General features: G+C 38.1%; 2 long non-coding RNA genes across 2 annotated transcripts in view; one reads left to right on the top strand and one right to left on the bottom strand.

The window, feature by feature from the left end:
* The window catches only part of LOC309438365, a 33876-nt gene extending 17400 nt beyond the window's left edge, over nt 1–16476 (bottom strand). Inside the window, exons 1-3 of the long non-coding RNA XR_014183776.1 lie at nt 16421–16476; nt 14641–14686; nt 7601–7726 (exon numbers count right to left, since the gene is read on the bottom strand). This is a non-coding gene — a long non-coding RNA (uncharacterized lncRNA). The remainder of the gene's footprint in view (nt 1–7600; nt 7727–14640; nt 14687–16420) is intronic.
* On the top strand, nt 59–21340 carry LOC309438366. The gene is made up of 3 exons (XR_014183777.1): nt 59–105; nt 988–1069; nt 20557–21340. It is a non-coding gene; the product is annotated as an uncharacterized lncRNA (long non-coding RNA).
* The last annotated feature ends 751 nt before the right edge of the window (nt 21341–22091 follow it).

The following is a 22091-nucleotide window of genomic DNA, read 5'->3' as shown; positions in this document are numbered from 1 at the left end:
TTCGATTACACACAAAAACTATAACCCATTAATATTTCTCTTTTTTTTTTTTTTTACAGAGTGAATTACATTTACATGAAGCTGGTATTGAAACAGTAAAAAAAGGTGAATTTTTTCCCATGGTAAAATATTATCAAATATTATCTGCTCTCCTGTTGTTATAATTTATAATTTCTGAACCATAGCAACCAACAGAATTGCTTTAGTAGGAACTGTGTTATTAACCGTTACCAAATCAAGACCTTTTTAACAGTCTGCATGTATCACCAACATTGAGAAGAAAAAGCCCTAAGATAATAACACAACTGCAGGCATTACAATAGATACAGGCACAGACAGAATCCCAGGAAACTTTAGGAAAATAATTTCTAGGCTAGGCTTTGCTTTACAGCTTGTTGTTAACTGATTCCTTCAACTGAATTTAATTTTTTAAAAACTGATAATCCCTGTTTCTATTCCTCTGGAGAATTGTCAGAACCAATAACCACCTCACATACCACTGCTGGGTACCAGGGACATACTCGCTTGCAGAGGACACAGATGCAACATGAAGTTTTTTAAAGGACCTAATGCATTTCTACACGTGCATTTTGTCAACATTTTCTCTTCAAATACTTTATCTAAGCTACAACTGTCCCAAAAGGAGATTGTATATGCTAATCTGGATACATCTTTGTGGTGGTGATGGTTCAGTCACATTATTTCTGAATTGGATTGTATCAGAGCTTAGGCAAAATACAGAATACTTCAGACACTCAGCCATGAAGAATTTAATATATTGAAAAACATCAGATGATGGATGCTTTTAAAGCAGTTTAGAGATGGCAGAAACCATTTGTTTCAAATGAAAACATAGAACAGGACAGCAAAGTAAACACAGAGAGTGCACTTTTTTATGCCTTACAAATGTGAGCTAAGTTTATTTATGAATACACCAGAAGCTGAGAAACGTCTTCAATAAACTATTTACATTTTTCCTGCTTGCAGATATGCAACTCTAGAAGTTCACCTGGAGAGCTATAAGAAGGTTTAGATAAATTTGTAAGGATGACCTTGCTTCTCATTTCACGTAAGTTTTCCCTCGCATAAATTCACCCAGCTTTCACTCAGTTCGGTGGAGATGTTCCTTTTTACAGTGGGTTGAGATCAGAATAAGGCCTCTTGTAAATGGTATGTCAAGAAACATGTTTAAGTAAAATGTAAGCCTGTAAAGTAAGGGTTCTGCTTTTGGTTTACATAATGATATGCTATGGAGAATAGCTTTCCTATCTTAGATCCCTCCCCTTCTTGATTCCTCCCCTTCTTCTCATAGCACCCATGACTCTTTCTGTATTACTTCTGATCTTTTCTTCTTACCATATAAACTACATTTCTTTTGTGCTCCTTAAATGTGTTCAAACTTCCTACTTTTTGACTGCAAAAGCATTCAGGATTTCTGGTGGGACTTAGAGTTGGGCAGATGGCTGCATCTAGGTTGAACAGTTCATATTAACTTCTGTAAAGTGACGGGAGGAAGCACTGAAGAACCAGTACCGGCTCCATTCCGTATCTGTTCAGCAGGACTCTCAGCATAAGAAATTATTATGTTTTGCCCCAAGTTGTTTCAGGGAAGTCAGATACAATTATATGGGTGCTAAATCAGAAGATGACAACATGCCAAAACAACGCCATTCCCTTGACTGTGTAATAAACAGACCGATTACAAAACAATGTTTGAACTCCAGTTTAACTACACAGAACTGGAAGTGTAAACAACTGGGGATCAATGACATGCTTGGTGTCACTCAATCCTTCTTCAAACCTCCAGGCTTTATTCTGGTGTGTTTAACAGACATGCTGACATATCAGCTGTTTTGTGTATGACTGCTCAGAAATAAAGATTACTACTTGAACAATCAAGAGCATTGTTCATTTTCTTATCAGATTCAGCATCTAGGCAATATTCATCTGTATCAGCCCTTTCAGTAACCAGCTTCTCTTTTCAGGACTGGATTTTTGTATCAAATCACTCTTAACGGGTAGGGCTCTGGAAAGGGGCTTAAGCAGAGAAACACGAATATGTGGTAGTAGAAGCCCACCTCCCTTAGGGCAAAAATCTCAGCTAAAGCACCTTGGCAGCATATTAATAGCTATAAAAGACTCTTTCTTTGCTGACCACAAATATGCTGTGGTCAACAAGAGGTCTACTCACTGTTTTGTTAAAAACAGTGATGATTTATTTTGCTTCAGCCATGTGTGAAACTAGTCACCACTTTATGAATAATAATATCCTCTTAGTCTCAATGGAGCTCTTTTTATACAGAAAGATCCACAAAGCATTTAACTAAATACTTGGTATGGTAATCTACTGGCTGACCACTAAAATATAGCCATATCTGGGATGGAACAGCACAGCTATTTAACAATGTATGGCAGTGGCAAAGACAAAGAGCAGAAAAAATCCATTAGAAACCAAAGCAAGAGCTGAAGTAAAATATAACTACCTTAATTAGGCATGAGCATGGAGTGGAGCTAAAATTGTAAGTTTGAAGAGTGCCCTGGAATCTCTATGCCTACAAGAAACCAGAAGTATACACAGTTTCTTGAGAGGATGAACTCCCAACTGCACAGTGCCCTCTACTGTGAATTGAAATCCACAGAGATTCAGAGGGGATAAAATTATGTATAAAATGACTTGGCCAGGTTGATTTCTGCAGCACTGTCCTGAGATTACAAAATCTGAGGAGAACTGAACGCAGGTGGTAAAAGTTCAGCCTGGGCACGCAGGACCAAGCTGGAGTCCTCAGCTGTGTGCAGAATAGCTTGGCAACTGCTAAGCCTGCTCCCCATAACTATTTCCAAAACAGCAAATCGGATGAGTAGAACAAAATGTAGTGATTAAGTGCCTTTTAAATATCTACAGTTCTAGTAGTTTTTCTGTTTAGTGTGATCCATCTCAATATTTAGATATTATGATCCATTTCAATAACAGTTTGCAACACAGGCAAAATTGTAGAAGTGTATGATTCGTTACACCTTTAAGCGGCAAGCAATCCCCAGTTGGCTGGATATTACTATGTGAAAAAATCAAACCACTTTAGGGAAGGAAAAAAAAAAAAAACAACAACAACGAGAAAACCCCCACCCAGCACAATTCATCCCTGATGCTGCAACGGATTAATGCTAAAATTATAGAAGTCCACTTATATATGTGATATTTAAAATAGCTAGTACTGCATGTTATTTTGCTCTCCTAGTGCATACTAAATACATTCTACTGAGTAAAAATGTAGTAAGTTAAACTCATAGGGTTTCCAGCAGAGTACATGAAGGAGCCCAGGAAGGTTTAAGCACGGGAAACATCTCAGATGACCATGAGAAAGAAAAGTTCAATAGCAAAGGGCAGACCCTGTGACAAATCACACCACCATTCAGGAAACTCATTTGAGCCCTACAGTGGTTTCTTTCCTCTCACTCCTGCAGTAAACCCTGCCCAGAGGTTTTATACCTCCCTTCCCCTCAAACACATACATGTACACATTCTGCCTCAAGAGATGCAGCTGGTGTAATGTGTTTTTCCCTGCCACCTTCAAGCAACCTGCAGGAAACCAAGCTTCTTCAGGGAGTTTGCTTCATAAGCAAGCTGCCTTTAGCTCCAACACAAGGCATGTTTCTTTAACCCTTTTATTCTCCAACATAAATATAAAGCAAGTACGTAAACACCGATTCATTACGGAAGAGAGACACACACATGCACAGGCAGGACAAAGGTGTGGTAGAGAACACCAGCGCTTAATATCCTACAGAAAATATTCAGATAAGACAATGTAGAGTGTGAAATAAAAACCTGTACAGAGCAAAACATAATAATTTTCTGAATAAATCTTGTGGAAGAAAAGAGACACCCAGAAGCACCCTGTGTTCCAAAAGCCTCTGCTGACCAGATGGGGCACAAATTGCTTGCCCATAGCTCTGTGCAGTCCTTTGGTGGTTTTAAATAATGCCAGGCTGAGCAAGCCACTTGTTGGCTTTACATTGCCAGAAGACTGCTGAGCCACACTTCACATGCTGCTAACTAAAGGAGATGCATAAATTGTGGTTCGGTCCTAAAATAGAGTTTTGTGCATTTTCTTGGGTGTGTGTCAGGGGTATTTAAGCAAATATTGTTATTTTTTAATTGTATATCAAGCAGAACTCAAGTAAAAAAGTAAAAGGAAACAAAATAAATTTTAAAAAATCTTAAAAGCTGTAAGGAACAATTTAGCAACATGATTGTTTTCTTATTTGTGAAGCTTTCCTATGAAAGTCTGAAGAGGATTACAAGATTTATATACCCTGTAAACTTGAAGGAGTGGCCTTAGCAATCTAATAATATCTGGTGGCAGGGATTTTGCTGGAGATGAGGTATATATCAATGGAGATGGCAAACAATTTCAGTTCTGAAAGTCACCTGTTGTACTCCCTCTCTAAACACAAATTACTGCTCCTGTCTGTATGCAAAATGTTTTAAATTATTCTTTTCTCCACCTTTTTAATCTTTCAGAAGTCTTTGTGGTCTGGCAGGGAAATGTAAAACTGGAGTAATGTAGAGAGAGGGAAATGTGTATATGCCCTGTATGTAAATAATCCAAAAATGTCAGATTTCAGCTTGATTTATCTTGAAAGGAACAATATTTGTACTTCCTGCTTTCTGAGAAATCAGACCTCCTCTAAAATGCTCACCCAGCATCACTTTCAAAATTCTAGACCATACATGAGTTTCAAATGTAAAGTCACTGTCAGAAATATGAAATGTCTTCTTTATTGTACTTGAAAAAAAAATCACAGATAACTTCCTATGTTACTATCTCCTGGCTGATTTCGTTTAATTATCTACTAGCAAGGAAAAAGAGAAGGCTGAAAAGAAGTGTAGATGATTTATCGTTTAGAAAGGCTTTGAAATAAACCAAACATTTGCTGTGTTCAATAATGCTTTTTCACTGCTGTTAGCATAGCCCAATAAGCACAATAGCAGTGGAGCTTTTTGGATAAGTTAAGAGCCTTTTTTTAACACAGAAAAGAATAAGAACTTGTTTACACTTTAGCAGCTGCTTAAAGATAACAAATGAAGCTTAAAAAGGCACATACTAACATCAACACAAGATGTTCCTCAAGCTTGAAAATAAAAATATCAGAGCTCTGTTAGGCTTAGACACTGATATTAGATTAAAAAGAAAAATAGTGTTTTCCTCTTGCATTTCTGGAGAGAGACATTGTTTGCTGAACAATGTAAAATTCAATCCCCCAGGGAATGCCAGAGGCTTTTTGGCAGACTCTCTGAAACTCAAGTTGACTCTTTTCTGTAACAAATAACATTAGAAAGAAAAGGGGAGAAAAAGGGAAGAAAAGGAGAAGAAGGACACATAATTACTTTCAATGTTTACATGGCTCTGGCTTCTTGAATCTGAAAAAGTATCAGACTGCAAAGACTGGACTTAATCTAACTTTATACAATTGACAGGTGGACTTCAACTACTTCTAATTATTCTAAGTGGGTATTTAGTTAGTTATCTTAGCTCTTTTTACAAGAACAATGGGAAAGAATACCCAAGTTTATAAGAAAAGGAGAAAATGTGCTCTCTCATATTTGTACTTGTTCAAGCTTTGTGCCATCTATTAATAACAATGTCAGCTTTGTGTCTGGAAAGCCCAGTTAACTAGCCTAACATCAGGGTGGGCATGCATTTTACTGCCAACATCCCTCCAAACACCGTTTAACAAATGTTCTTCATTCAAGCTGTACAAATGGAAGAAAAATTACTCTGAGGAGTTGCAGTCCTATAGGCATAAATTATATGGATTCTTAGCAATAGGAGTGCTCAGGCTCAGGAGCAGAGGTTGCTGTAAAAGCGACTTGCGTGCTTGGGCATGCGAGCAGAGGCTCTCTTCACCCTATGGAACTACAGACCAGCGATGCTACTCCCACAGTTTTGGGGCATACATAGGCTTGTTGGTAATTTTCTAAATATCTTCTGCTGAAGGAAATTATGTATCAGTGTCAAAGAAGATTAAAAAAATCAAAAAGGCTCTGATTGGTCTACCTTCCCTGTAGTTTTCTTTCACATTTAAAGTTTTGAAAGTGCAATTTGGTTTCCCTGTTCTTGCAGTATACTTTTCCATCCACAGATTCATTAATTAAGACTGCATATTTAATGTTTTTAACTTAGTAGTGTCCTCCTTTTTCAGGCAAGCTTATAAAAACTTTATTTAAAATGTACAGGAGTAACGAAAGAGACAATATGACCATGTGTGAAAAGAGGAGAAATATTAAGGCAAACCTGAGGTTTAGATCTTATCTGGGATGGCTGGGTGCTCAAAACCAACTTGTAATTGATCAGCAGCAAATGTATTAAAAAATCCCATCCTTGAAACCCAACTTATTTTAGTCCCATCCATGAATCTTTCCCTGGAATCTTCTGTTCCATGTCTACATTTGCATAATTACCTTTTTATATGCAATACTGTGACTCATTCAAGCATTACTTTATCAGAGGAATAAAATGTTCTGCAATTCCCTCTTCCTCCAGTAGCATCATCACCTGAACTGCCTTTCATATTCTTTCTTGCTCTTCCAAACCACCCTTTTGATTATGCATTTCAACAGTAATTGTAAAAAAGGTGCTGTACATGTGAGAGCAGCTCTATGGTAGAGATGTTCTGCGTATAGAAATGAATGTTAATCAGGGGAACAGGTAAAGGGTTAGAAAACCAATTTAGATCAAATTCAGTGAATGGAAATAGATATAAACTCACCTGCTATAATGGCATCAGTAAAAAGATTCAGTCACCTGAGATAATTTCCTTGTAAACAGATGGTCTTATCACATAATGCTGATAATTTATTACATATATCAATGCAAAGGCCTTAGAAACAAATATGCAAGCACATTAGTTCAGTTCGGTTATGTTTTATAACACTGGTATCTGGCTTTATTTTATTTCTTCCATCTGTGGTCAAATGATTGTTTTGACATGGAATGATGACCCAAAGCAAAGTTTTTGGGATTACATGTGGGAAGTTTCAAGCAACCCCAGCAAGGTTGCTGTTCAGTCACTAGCTAGATTATAGAGTAAGAATACTCACAAGAAACAATTAAGGCAAAAAGGACAACAGGTCTCCATAGACAAAATGAGTATTTGAAATACTTCTCACTTGATTTAAAAGTTTTAAAAATCTGAGTAATCTTTGCATAGAGGAGGAGGAGGTACACTAGTCAAATAGTTTGCAACAGTTTGCTGAAGGGTAGGTTAGAGAAACATAATACCCAGCTTCAATAGAAACTAGGCTTTTAAGACAGTGTGATTACCCTTCTGGAACAACCAGTTTCTTAGACATTTTGCTAAAGAAAACAAAACAAAAACCAAAACCAAACAAACAAACAGACTCAGAAAAATTATTGCTTAATTTGCGTTTCTTAGACTACTCTGAAACATCTGTTACCTAGGAAAGATAACACAAGGGATTATGTAGTTTCACCCATCTTTCATGCTAACATATCCAAAAAAACCTCAAGAAAAATAGCTATAATCTAGCTAGTGATCTAGTTAGACAATATTATTGAAATTTTCTGAAAAACCATACCAATCTTTCTTTTGGACTGTTGCAGAAGTCTGTTGTAGAGGTCCTAGTTGTTGGTTTAGCAGCATCTTTCAGCAAACACAATACAGCATTGGCAGACAACTCTGACAGCAAGAGCACAGCAGTAATCTATAGGAAGAAAGAAAAAAGTTTTTTTCAGATTCTGAGATTACATGCCTACCAGTTATTCTAAGTACACAGTAAAGGTTACTACACTAGGGATTCATATATTTATCAGTTAATCTGTCCCAAAGCCATGGAAGGTAATTAATGAAAAAGATAATCAGGCATGGCTTCAGGCAGTAATTTGATATTACTCTAAATCTCTGCATGAACAAACCTGTGAACCAGAGGAAACACACACTGTACAAGGACACTTGTGTTCTGAAACGTGATCCCCTGTGGAGTTCTCAGATGAAGCACTTTTCCAGTGATTAACTCAGTACATTTGAATTTCGTTATTTAATGTTTTAGGTGACTGGTTATTTGTAGTGTACAAAGAGGAAGACAAGTTTTCGATGAATAAAATCAGAGAAAACGCAGATAATAACTAAGCCATCTCAGGTCACTTGGAGACCCATTGCGCCTAGCTGAGCCAGAATGACATTCAGTGTATGCTCTTTTGGCTTTTTTGATAATTATGCCATACTTTTCTTATATTCCAGTGGCAACAGATCCATGCTAGGATTCATAGAACTTATTTTCCATACTGGTACAACCCTTCCTATAGGGTTCATTAAGACAAAAGGAGGTATTTGGGTTTATCAGAATTGGTCAATATGTGCTGAAAATGCCCCAATTATACCAGCTTTTACAGTGGTACAGCAATATTCCACTCCAGGGCCCTGCATGCCCAGTGCAGCCAGGCAATTGAGCTCTCATTGATTTTATAAAACATGGGAGCCCTCAAAGCTGCTTTGCAGGTCCAGCAAGGAATGTGGTTGGGACGTGCTTCTCCAGGACATGGGGAGAGGCAGCATGTTATTTGTCCTTCTGCTGAACTCTTACTAAGCAAGAATCAACTAAGATACATTTGAAGTGTTCATCAAATTAAAAGATGTCTCCAGAGAAATCTACTGTAAATTATGTGTTCTACCGTACTTCTGGGAAAAGAAAATGCCAAATATCAGATGATAAGACTAAAAATCCAGCAAAGAAATTCACATAAGTGTTAGGTAAAAAAGTGAAATCAAATTTCAGAGCTTTACTGCACTATAAGCCTGCCTGCTAAATTCAGCGGGCCCTGGATTTGGTGGGATACACTCCATCAGAATGTCATTTTACCCTCTATCAGAATGTGGTATTTTAAGCCTGTTTATGTTCTTTTAGTTCAGCAGTATTTTCATGGGCTGCCTTTCTCTTTTAGAGATTAAAGACAAAATTCAGACTGCACTGACAAACTCAATTCTGGATTACATTTAGATATGAAATAGTGTTTCTGTACAATGAAACTTTTTCAGCTTTCAAGCAAAATCTCTTCCTGTTCCCTGTTGGGATGAAAAACAAGGTCTTTTGAGGGTTTACGAACAAAACAAAACACAACACAACCACCAAAAAAACCACAAAACCATGCAGTCCCAGTTGAAAAGCCTGGTGGTCAGAGCTCTCATGTGTCTGATTTGGTCTAAAGACTTGTGACTAAATTTCCCTCATCCCAGGGCACATTGTTGAACAAAGGACTACTGAAATCTCTGTCAGCCTCTCTATTTTTGGCAGAAATTCTGTCCTGGAGCAGAAAAGTCCCAGTAGCAGTCTAATCAAGATCAGCAAATATGTATAAAAATCATAATGAAGGAAAAATTCAAATCAGCCTAGTCCAGTTTTATCAAGCCCCTCACCAGAAGTAAAACAACCGTCAATATGAGATGATGAGACACTTAAAGTAACACCATGGAAATAGCACTCAAACCCAGAAAGGCATCAGCTACATGCATTTTCGCCACTAGTTCTCTCATTCTGGTATGCAATTCCCTTGGCTTCCCAGATTAATAAATTAACAGGTAGCAACAGTTATATTTTCAAATGTGATTTATAAATATTTTCAGATTTTGGTGGTGAATTTTTCAAAGTGCTACAAGCTTAGCTAAGGGCTTCTGAAGTCTGGCACTGAACATACCTTGTACACAAACAAACAAACAAGCAAGCAAAAAACAACTGGCCTTCTGACCTTAACTCCTGAGGAGGTCAGGACTGCAGGAACAGCTCTGCACTCTATCCCTGCAGCAAACCCTTACTTGAGGCTACAGCTGTTTTTGCCACGACTGCATTGATGCAGTACAACAGAGACCTTTTTGTAGGGTACTGGCAACCCAAGTAAATGAAGGTGAGGCACCTCTAGATAAGAAGGCCCTCACAAGAACCACATCTGTGTTTAATAAGGTGGGATGCAGCAATGTGTTTATATTCTGCGCTGCCAATATTATTTCAGGTGACCTGGGAAACAGCCCTGAAGAAAGTTGCATGCAAGTGGTCCTGGTACCTGTGTGACATCAAGAGGAAGCGTATGGAGGGATGTGTATGGCAGAGCTGTGCCAAACCTGGTGGGTCAGGGGGGCTTCTGAGTGGAGGTCATGGCAAAACTGAGACTGCTGTACCTTCAAGATGGGGTTTCCCTTCTGTTTTGCAGGCTGAATGCAACAGCACTGCATAGGCAGAAAGTGGAGTTCTGGAAAAGATGTGACTGGTTTTTTGTGGTGTTTATAACCCACAAGGAAATCTCACCCTTCCATTCTCCCATTCCCTTTCCTTCTCCCCCCCACCCTTTTTTATCTTTTTGGTTGTCTTCCCTTTTTCCCTTTCTTTTTTCTTCTCTGCAGTACATTTTCAAAGCTGTTCCTTGCATACAACTGAACTGAAGAGAGACTATTACACAGTAACTACACATACAATTTCCCACTCTTTGTGTCAACAGTGGATTGGGAAATCTTGTTCCATCTACTTTATAGTGAGAGCTGTCATCAGCCACAAAGACTACGTGGTGACTTTTGATTAGCAAAAGATGTATTTAGGGCTTTAAAACCTTTAAGATTTTTTTATACATTAGGCGCTTTACATTCAGTTCATTTTTATAACCTTCATTTAGACACCATATACGCAAGAAGATTTCTATCTTTTCTGAATGAAAGTCAGCATAGGAACATGGGATCTAACGCAGACCTGGCACCACTGAGGGAAACCTTTTTTAATGTGCAAGTGATGATCAGTGTCACTCTGTCATTCAAAGTGCAAGTAGACTAAGATAGTTGTTTAAATAGAAAATGAATTAAAAAGACTGCTGCAATTTTAATAAAGGTATTGTTTTTTAATAAAAAAGTTAAATGTCAGAGTGTAACTATTGTGGTGACCGTACAGTTTCCACATTGTAAATAAAATACATGTGTTTTAGAACAAAAGCTAGAACATGCTCCACATACTTCTTCAGTTGTTGCTTAATATATCTGGAATATATTAAAAAGTCATATTCAGTTATAACTCAACACACACATGTCATGAAATACACACCCTTTGTAGAGGACTAATGCGTATTCAGAATATTTTTTTTCAAAAGGACACAATCGCAGTGTGAGTGCCACTGAACCCAGCACAGACACCAAACTGTATGTTTGACTCCTATGCTAGATGAAAATTCCTTCCCTAAGTTCAACTTTCTTGTCTGAGTTGTCATTCCAAACATTATCCTTAAAGAGTGAAAGCTACTACCAGCACAGCTTGCTTTTTCTCTTCTGTTCTGTTCTGACAGCTTTACTCTACCTGAGGTTAATGGCGTAAAATTGGAATGACAAAATTTCTGTAAATTAATGACAGTAAGACTTTCCCATGTTCACGGGCAGTTCATTCATACCCTTCCAAGTCAATGACAAAAATTACATTGACTTAAACAATGACAGACCTTTACCTAAATGAAACATAGATTTTGACCCCATCTTTAGAATGCATATATATTCTTGCAGTTAAATATTTCTCCACAAAACTTTGGAAAATAAGCCTGTATAAAACCAAAGAAAAATAACCGTCTTTATCTATCTCGAGCAGTTTCTTCATTTAGACACACAAAAAGACACAAAGACTATAGGAATTTGCTTATTTGAACAGGAAGATGTTTGGCCTCAAATTTAAATCTCAGACAACATCTAAAAGGCAGTGAGACACCCATGTGATCAATCACACCTTGTTTAGTGCATCCTGGGAACACAGATCAGCAATATGTTCCCCTTTGGATTTTACTCAGCTTCCACTGAAAAACAACAGAAGATGCCCAGAGACTTCAGTGGTGAGCTGAATTTGAATATATGATTTCTGAGATTAGTGCTTCATACTGGGTTTGTTTCTTAAATGATTCTTCATACTAAAATAAAATCTTGCTCCTGCTGTACATCCGTTCAAGCTAAGTATACATTCAGTGTTCTGTCCTGGGAGCCTCTTTATACTCAGTTAGAATAATTCACCTACTCCCTAATAAGATGCAGTAGACAATAATTCTCTAATTTTTATCGAGAAGAAAGACTAAAACCTCTGCAGAATTTGAAAGTCTGACATAAATATTTATTTGTTCCTTTCAACTGTTTTATTACTTCCTTGTTATTTAACAGCAAATTTCTTTAACAAAGGGAGCAAGTAATAAAGTACTTTCATAATAACTGCAAACTTTTAACATTAAGTTGCCAGAAAAAAATCCATTTTTAATAAGACCCTGTCTTGGTAACCTTGTATTTTGACCCAAGGTGAAAGGTGAAGATTAAATCTCTTCCACCTTTCTGAATGCAGCTGCTGTGCACACAGACTTTAATTGATGTGAGACTCAGCTTTGTAACTCAAGACCACCTCCCGCCTGCAGCATTGAAAACGTGCGATTCAAGGCTCAGTTACAGCTGATAGCAGGTCCCTCTCAGCTGACGGTGTGGACAGGAGAATGAAGTCTTTGTCACTATCTATTCTCCATCACAGTGACTTTTTCTTCTTCATAACTCCAGTATTCAGCTTAGGAGTATAATGGTGGCTTCTCGGCAAGTAACAATATTAAGTGAAACATACTGAAAAATGGGACAAACAACCCACAGGTGAGCAAAGTCCTGACACTGGAGCAGAGATCCACTTGACACTCACTACGTGATGTGTGTGTGGAGTTTTGTGGGAAGAGGAGTTTGCACAGACATAGTTCTATTTTCTTTCAATTGTCTTTTGCACCTGAGTACAAAGGTATTCTGAATCAGAAAAAATTTGTCAATTTTCTTGCCAGCTACTAGTACATGTACATTCAGGAATGAAGTTGCCGACCTTGGGATCATAGGATGTTCAGTTAAGTTACTCTTCAGGATATTTGATCAGATCTTCAAGATCTAAACCCATACCCTCAGCCACTTGAACAATATTAATACTCTGAGTACTGGCTTAGAAACTTCTGTCTGAAATCAGGGACCAAACCAAGACACAATATATAAACTCACAAAACAGGTAATATTCCTTGAGCCTTTTCTAAATTCACACCATATCTACTGATTTGCAAAAGCATCAGGAGCTAATCAAAATGTTTTTGCAGTTCTAACTTGAATAAACTAGTGGAGACTTGCTAAATTGTGCTGTGTAGTCTTCTCAGAGACTTAAGATGTTGCCCTACATGCAGCTCTAGTCACAAAGCAGCATGTCTAACACATGGCAACCAAACACATGTGCTGAGTTTAGATGGAGGACCAGTATGTCATATACACACTGGACTTATTACTACAAAATTAAGAGAAATGGATTTTTTGATGTATACTGGCAATAGCGAAAACTGTTCAAAAACATTCCCACAATACCACACTAACTTTTTATACACAAGCCTATAAAGTTAACATGTATTATAAACAATCTGCATTGTTTGCACTGGAAAAAGAAACAACAAAAAACCCCAAAGCAGAAACAAAGAACAGCATGTGCTTGAAGTCTAGTTTTCCAAGTCGTATCTTTCTGGCAGTTCTACTTATTTTAGAGAAACTTGTCTTCTATCACTTTGTGATTTTAATTCCAGTATTTAGCAAAATTTCATTTTCTAATTGCTGGCTGAGTTCAGAGGTCTAAATCACGGAAGTGAAGGCTTTTCCCCACCGCCTGCCAGGGCCAGGTGATAGGAGCAGGTCTGTTCTGGGGTTTCCAGAACACCCAACCATCTGTGTAACTAGACAGCATCACGTTTAAAGGTTAGTGAAGCATAAACTCTACTTGAGCAAGGGAGACATTTCTGATGAGTCTCAAACCACTCCAGTAATCCCTGGAGAATCCAGACACTTTTGCAGAGCAGCATTACCGGAGATTCACCAAGTGCTGTGGGGCTCAGTATAGGCAGTTCAGAGAGTGGATTTTTTTTCCCACCCTGAATAGAACATTTTAATGTGGCAATTACAGACATTTTGAGATAAATCACTCTGAAGTAATGCCTTATAATTCATTAGAATCTCAAAGGAGAATAAATTAAAACTGAACTTCATAACTCTGAGAGCTAAACTCACGAGACATGAAAATGAAGATGCTTGAGGATGCTGAGCATTTGCTAAACACTGCTGGATTCAGCAACATATTTGAGGACTCCAGGCAGTTAATTTGGTCATTCACTTTGTTAATTCTTGCCTGCTTTTTGAACAGTGGCAAGAGCCATGTCACTGAGGAATCTAAGGACCTTGGAGCACAGTCTGTGCAACAGTGACAGAAATTGTTTGTAAAACTTTTTTCCTGTGCAGCTGGTAGGTACGTATTAGCACCAGTTTACAAGCACAGCTGGAGCCTGGCTTCTCCCTGCTGGCTGTGGCTGGTTTGATGATCATAATTATGACATCAAAGTTATCACTTCATGAGAAAATACACTTTGTTTGGTTTTGGTTTTGTTTTTGTTTTTTTTTCCACAGACTATGGCATTTTATGCACTAGGATTACCTCCACAACCTCCTTAGAGCTAAGTGCCAGTCCATACCTGATTGAATACGGCCATGGATTTTTTTTTTTTTCAAAAGGAAGTAAAATATCTTTCTAATGGACTCTCAGAAGAGTATCTTATATGAAACGTAACTTACTGTGTGTGCTGATTCCAAACGACTTGCTAATTAAGCACCAGGTCATCTGTTAATAGAAATAATCACAGAGCATTCAAGTCACATTGAATCATATTATTATTCACAGCCTGAAATCTGCTATCCTGCTATGTTGTGCACTTGATGATGTATTGTACCTTGGTCTACAGAGGCTAGAGACAGAGGTAGGGTGGGAAACTTAGCATCACTAACCTAGTCCTAAATTGTCATCTGAATCATTATTACATTCGCTAGTATCTGAATAAAGCAAAGGAGAAGTTAAAAATCCACACAACTAGGAATAGCTCCTATTTTAATACAAATGCTAATTCAGGAAATAAGCCAAGGGTGCAGGGGCATTAATACATTACTGTGCTGAACTCAGGGTCAAAAGGCAGCCAGGTACAAAGAAAAATTATGTACATATAGGATATAAGATAGTCCCTCTGTCAAAGCAGTTTAGTATTTAAAGGTGTAGCCCTCTACAGTGCTGATTTTGCGGCACAAGCTACCTTTATTTAGATCAAAAACTTACTTTCCCTTCTCTTTTTGTGGAGATGTAATATGCTATAGGACAGGATTCAGCTGACAAGAGTGCTAAGTAATTGTGGTGTGTAAAATCAGAAAGAATCAACTCACTCCTTTCTCTCCTATTCCTCACAGTGACAGGGTCAGCCTCTTTGTTTATGCTTTAATTCACCATAGGGTATAAATTTTAGGGAGGAAAAAAAAAGAATTGAGAAAAAAAATCAACTTCTCAGCTTTTTACCACAAAAATGTTGAATGAAATGAGAGGCTGGGGGTGTTTTTACAATTCTAATTGTACTAACTGCAGTAAATTAAGCCTCAGCTTCAGTTTCTGTGGACTTGCTCAATTCCATTTCCCTTGATACGGATCCAGCAAGGTCTACCATCAGTTTGTATATTTGCACTATATGTTGCTGAAGAGCAAAACCCCATATGACCTAAATATGCCTTTCTTTTATATAGCCCATGTCTGTTTATTTGGTTGAGAACACTTGAATTGTTCTTGTAGCGTAGATTATTTCAATCAATCCACTTCACCTCTGAATACGAAGAGCTAAGGTTGAATGAAAACCAAGACAGGAGTTTTGAAACCATTAGTCTTGTCCTCTACAGACTTTCAATCCCCTTCTCTGAAAATGAGAATAAGTTTACTTAATTGCCTGTACACAAGAACAAAAAGCACTACTGGCTGCTGTACTCTTAAACAGCTTATGACCCTCACCAGGAGCATTTCTCAGAACAGCAGGCCATACCATCACCTCCTCATGTGTGTTGTACTCAGCTTACAGACCATAGAATGCATTCATACATGCTACATTCGCAACAGAAAGAACAGGAGATATTGAGAAAAGAGGTAGAGTGCCATCTACTCAGTTACTTCGCTATACTAACTAATGCAGTCAGGTTTGTAGGCCTCATAGAAGAAAAGACTTCTCCCTTTAGACTTGAGCAATAAACAGGGTGATAAAGACATTTCAGACAGAGACTTCAAACAAGGTGACATGAAGGCAAGTTTGGAAGAAGTTGCCAAGGGGCAGGTTAATTATGAAGCTTAGGGAGTTGTTATTGGGTTTGATCAGCTAGAAGTAGAATTTGACATCCGTCCAACTCATTAAACAGTGTCTTCCAAGAAGCCCTAATTGAATGAGATTTGAGATTAGTATTGAAGGATCTTCTACAGGACCTTACTGCCTCACAGATCCTACCAGGGGTCAAAAGGACTCAAAGGAAGACAATTGCAATTAAGAATACTTACTAATAATCAGAATAGCACCAGCAGACCATGAGGCTTGAGAGGGATTCACAGGTACTTAAGACATAAAAACGTAAATTTTACTTTGTTTTGCACATTCAAAGTCACTTATAAGGCAGATAAAAACAATCACATACCCTCTTTCCCAGGAACAAACAATCATCAGTGAAAAAAAAAAAGAGTAAATGTAAAGACCAGATGTTGTTCATAAATGTGGCTGTGTATGAAATGAAATCCTTCTTAACCCTGAGATGAAACATGTGTGATACAGAATATGGAAACTTCCAGCCAAGAAAGCATTAGTAAATTTCTGTATATCAAATTAGTTTGGCTACATAATTATTTACTATGCAATAATACAGTGTGAACTAAACTCTCTTTATTCATCTCATAGGCCCAAGTCCCCAGATTAATTTAAATGCTTGTATCTCAGTAGGAGTTGTCTGTTTAAAGTAGTTTTGAGGGTCTGGGCTACAGCTCTCAGCTCTTCATTGACTTAAAAAATGTGGTGTGGCTGCTTTATGCAGAAAGGGACTTTGACCCAAACCAGCATCTTTGTAAGAGGATTAGAAAAATTCCATTCTTTTAATGACTGCCTAGATGTTTGCTCTCCTTTACTTAATATTCTTTGTCTGTTATTCTTAATTATCAGCATCAATGCTTTAAACCAATGTTGTAAGTAATCTGTCATTTTATCCAAGGTTTTGCTGAATGGTTCTTTTGAAATGATCTGATTATTGATTTCTTTAGGAGACCATTGAGCTAAATTCCCATGCTTGCCCCTACAACAGCATCTCTGCTGCTTCTAGGGAGTTCCACTAAGACCCATGGTGCCAAGTTTATCTTAGCACTGGCCCAGGCAAATCAGAAGCTTCACTGGAGGAGGAAGATGTACCTAGGATTGCCAGAAATGACTAGGACAAAACCCACTTTCTAATATCATTAACATTACCTAGCAACCTGTGCTGCAACTGCTTTGTTCCAAACACTAGTATTTTCAAAGCTCCTTAAAAATCCTGGCTGAGGACTGAATTTCAACCCACTAATACAGTCCTATGTTACAGGATAGTGTGTGATAATAGGCCTTTTAAATCAGCAAAGATGTGTTTTGTAATTTAGAAAATTACTGTGAGGAACCATTTGTCAGTGTAATGAAAATCTGAAACTACAGGTTTACATAATAGAATTAATTGTAATGGCTCTGCTGGAATGATTTCTTTCAGATGGGTTATTTGAAGAATTGAAAGAGGGATTTCACAGTTGAAAGAAAGAAAGGATTTATGCTAAGACCCATGTAAGCAAAACACGTTTAAATTTCATAATACAGTGCCTCAGACTCTGTGGGACTATTGTTTTTGCATGTCTTAAGATGCAGGAGATACTGCTATTCACAAGTCTATTCAAGAATATCTTGAAAGAATTTGGTGCTCTCCTAATGCAGGTGTTCATCACCCACAGATGGCAAAGGAATGAGTGCATTTACTCATTAAAATGTGACCTTGTAGAATTACAAAGAGTAACATGGGGCTGTGTAGCATCCTGGTCAAAATGGAGTTATAGAGTAAACAGAAAACCTATTTCTACCATGGAGGGAAGATTCAGGCCTCAAACAGGTGAGATGGATGGAAAAATTATAAAAGATCACGTAGCTCAGAGTGACAACATGGTCACCCAGGAAGGTGCAGGGAATCATCAGCCTCAATTCAAAACATCGTTTCACAATTACAGTGATGATGTTACGGAAGAAGATAAAGTCTTGATAATCCCATGTGCAAGTTTGCAGTTGAGGTCCTGAAACAGCATCATTATTAGCACTATCTTACACTCTTCATTGCTCAACATTAACCTCTGAGCACATTGTGTGTGATGTGTGTGTGTGAGGGGCATGTACAATATTTTGAGTTGGGGTTCCCCCTACCCACATGATATTTCCCTTTCAGCCCTTCAAATGGAAGGTCTTTTCCATTCCCCATTTCATTTCTTTCTCTGCAGTTGGAATGAATTTGTCAGCTGGTTGGTGGGGAACAAAAATATTTTATATTCTGACAATTCCACCCTTGCAACCATCCCAGCATGTACCAGCCCCAGGGCCATGTTAACATCAGGCCGCAGAAAGTGTTTCAGCTAAACATTAGTATGAAGGAGGTAAAAACGGGAGTTGGATTCCATATGGCTTCTGCTCTCACCGGTGAGTTCTTGGCCAGTAAGCTGTGCCCACGACTGGAGAGTGGCACTTAACAGACAGGAACAAATTACACGGCCACAGATGCAACAGCACATCTGATGCACTGAGAAAAGGAGCAGGTGCGATGAAGGTCCCAAAGCTCTGACCAAAACTGCAACAAATAAACAGCAACAGTAGGTCGAGTGACATGTGTAAAGGGCGAGAAGCAGCAGAGTTTGACATCTTTGCCATAAGGTCTAGCTGGGCCGACTGACAGCTCATCTTCCTCCCTCTCACAGCTGCAGTTACCATATTGTACCCATTCTTTCCCTAAAATTCTGCTGAGTATTCAATATGCAAACGCTGCCATTTGAAATCATGGCAAGAAGTGGTTTTTAGTTCATTGACTATGTAGGGTATTTAAACACAAATTCTGATATTATTATGGGACTAATTCCTCTATCTTGCTTAAATTTTTATTCAACTATGCAAATATATTGTCCAGAATGTGCAAGTGTTGCTTGACGTCCTACTGTAATGCAAGAGTCAATATGTAAAGTAAGGTGTTTACTTGCCTTCTGTTACTTAAACTATATATGTATATATTATTTTTTTTTTGGGGGGGAGCAAACAAACAAACACCAAAGAAAACCCAAAAGACGTTAAACCACATTTCTGAACTAGAAGCCTAAAGTGTTACTATGGTCGTAGCAAGACTACAACTATAAGAAATGTAGCCATCTCCACTGTATCATTTTAAATGAAAACATAATTATCATTGTCTTCTGGTAGCTAGGTAGATAATTATGCATTGCATTTGTGCCACTTGTAATTCTACACAATTTGTTCCAAATCTGTTATTTGACAAGTGTAGGAAAGCACAACCAGTGGCTGGTATTTAAGGGAGTGTCTTGGGAACTGCCATAAGGTAAATAGATGTTAGTGAATCCTGAGCCCCAAAGGCCAAGCTACAGAAGCCACGCAGTGTTAAATCCAGCATACTTGCCAACCTGCGAGCCACCTGCAGCTTCCTCTCACTGAAACAAACAGCAGCACTCAGCAAACCTCAGCTGCATATAAAGTATATTTATGTCCAACCTGTTTTCCCAGAAGAGTACAAAAATACTGATTTGAAGAAGCACAACAATAAAGTGATGATAATAAGAAGGCATTATCCTCGTCAGCAGGGTTCTGCAGCCAGGGAGTGCATTTTTGGTTCAGCTGCCTTCTATAGGAAAAAGGTTGCCTCTTAGATTACAATTTACCCTGTATTACTTTGTTTATGACGTTTCTCTACCTTCTATACCACCCAGAGTGAAAGAGAGTTCATGACACTTTTGATGTGTATTTTACAAAGAGTGCATTTTAAATAAGCCGAGGAGGTTAACTCAAGATCCTTTAATCCCAGCATATATCTTTGTTAAGGAAACACAGACCCAACTATTGAAAACCCCAGCTAGAAAGCAGGCTTGAGTAAATCCCTCACCCTGAAAAAGCTCTCTCAGACTGAATTCAGTGATGTACACTCAGATTCTTTCTGCAAAGAAATAAACTCTTCCCTATTTCGTTACAATATGATGTTTTTTCACTTCGTTAAAAGGCATCAACATTTGTGCATGCAAGTAGGTGCTGCCCCTAGGTTGATGTTGACCCTAAGCCCTGCAAAACCAACCCATTTTGGTTACAAATGACCCCTGTTACCTTCACTGACAGCTAAATATATGTCTTCTACTCACAAAGCGAAAACAACTGGGCTAATGACCTACCTGGCTCCGTTGCATCTCTGCCTGAAGAAGGAGTTTTAGAGACACCAAATAGTCTAGTCCAGTCAAAATGCTCCCTCAGAAATGTCAGGATTTTCTTCTTCTGTATTTGCCTCTGTTTTGGAGGGAAGAGCATGGTTTAACAACAGAGCAGGCTGAAATGTTTTGAGTCTCTAATTTTGTTACTCTGCAACATTTCATTTTTTTTGTAGAGCAAAGTGCCATCAAGACTGAAACAGGCAGCAGAATATGCATGTGGATGAACACCTGATTATACAAAGGACCATGTAAACTTCTGTTTACCTCTGGAAAAGAGAAGTGTTTTCTCTGGTTGCCAGAAAACAAAAGCAAATCAGATTGTGGGGAGTGGAGAAGAGAGACTTCGTTTTTGTTATTTAAACTAAAAACTAAAATATTTCAACAAAAATATCAGCTTACTCATAGAAATGTTTGTTTTCCATAAGAAGATACAAAACCAGTTTTACTCTCCTTGATTTGTGTTTTTTTTTTCCCCTCACATGGGCTTGCTTATTTTTCTCTGAACTATAGTGAAAAGACTTGTCAGTTAAAGTAAATATGTCACAACCCAAAACTGAATCTAGTGATCCAGCACAACCAAACTAACATCTCATAAAAAGGTCATTCATTCTTTATTAAAAAGACCATTTTTTAAATGATGACATTTCTTTCATGTTCTTTTATGTCAGCCTGAAAAATCTAACAGTGGAAAAAGAGGTAAATGTCTTAAATCTTCAGCAGTATATAAAATATGATAAAGTACCTGGTAGAGGAATTTATGAACTTTTAAAATGTTTTTGGAAAATGAGTTAGGCTAAAGTAAACTGCAGTCACTACAGGCTAAAAAACCTGAATTCCTAGAAATATTTGCATGCCTATACATGAGTCCTTATCCTCTGCTCTGACTTTGGTAATTTTCCCCACAGCAAATGACATGCTGTCAAGATAAGATAATAAATTTTCAGGATGGCTTTTTGTGAATTGCTGGTTCAATATTTAATTAAAGTGGTTTAATAATCTGATTTATATTTTACTGGAAATTAGCTTGCCCTTTTTATATTTTGTTTGTCCTAAGAAGTGCCATTGGTTTGCTGTGAATTCTTTCTTGTATCAGGACACAATTTCCAACGAGTTTTGCTTTCCAGTAACTTTGCGTTATCATTATTTTGTGGTTTTCCAGAACTGATGGAAGTGTTTACAGTAAAGAAATACTACCCACTTGAAGTTGTTTATTTCTGCCTGTAAGTTGCGTGCCTCCTCATGTTACGCACAAGCCCTGAGATGAGCAAGGGCCAGGCTCCTTGCAGAGCCAGGAAACACAGGAGAAGCTCAGGGTGATGATTCTCGGCCCGTTGCCCTCCTGCCAGGTGTACAGCAGGCAAAAAGGGCAATAACTTTCTCAGGGTTGCAGATTACTTGCTGCCGCTTGCCAAAAGCATTTACCGATGGCATCACAGTTCCTCCTGTAAACTGAATTAACCTGCCTGCAACACAACTTACAAGAGGGGTTTGCATGTATCAAGCACCAGAAACACACAGCAGAGGACTGCAGTTACGAAATGCAGAAGATACAACAAGGACCCCAAAAGCCTCAGCTAAAACGGCACCTTGCATTGCTCCCACCTCAGTCCCTGCACAGCCCGTGCCAGAACACATCCTCGGGGAAACCAAGTGAAAACAAACAAACAAAAGCTGTGTGAAGCCTTATTTAGAGAGCTGCTCTTCCCTG

The sequence above is a fragment of the Streptopelia decaocto genome (genome assembly GCF_964273445.1).
Source record: "Streptopelia decaocto genome assembly, chromosome: 3".
Classification (NCBI taxonomy): domain Eukaryota; kingdom Metazoa; phylum Chordata; class Aves; order Columbiformes; family Columbidae; genus Streptopelia; species Streptopelia decaocto.
Note: the sequence above shows the minus strand (reverse complement) of the source record. Positions and strands in the feature narration are given on the sequence as shown.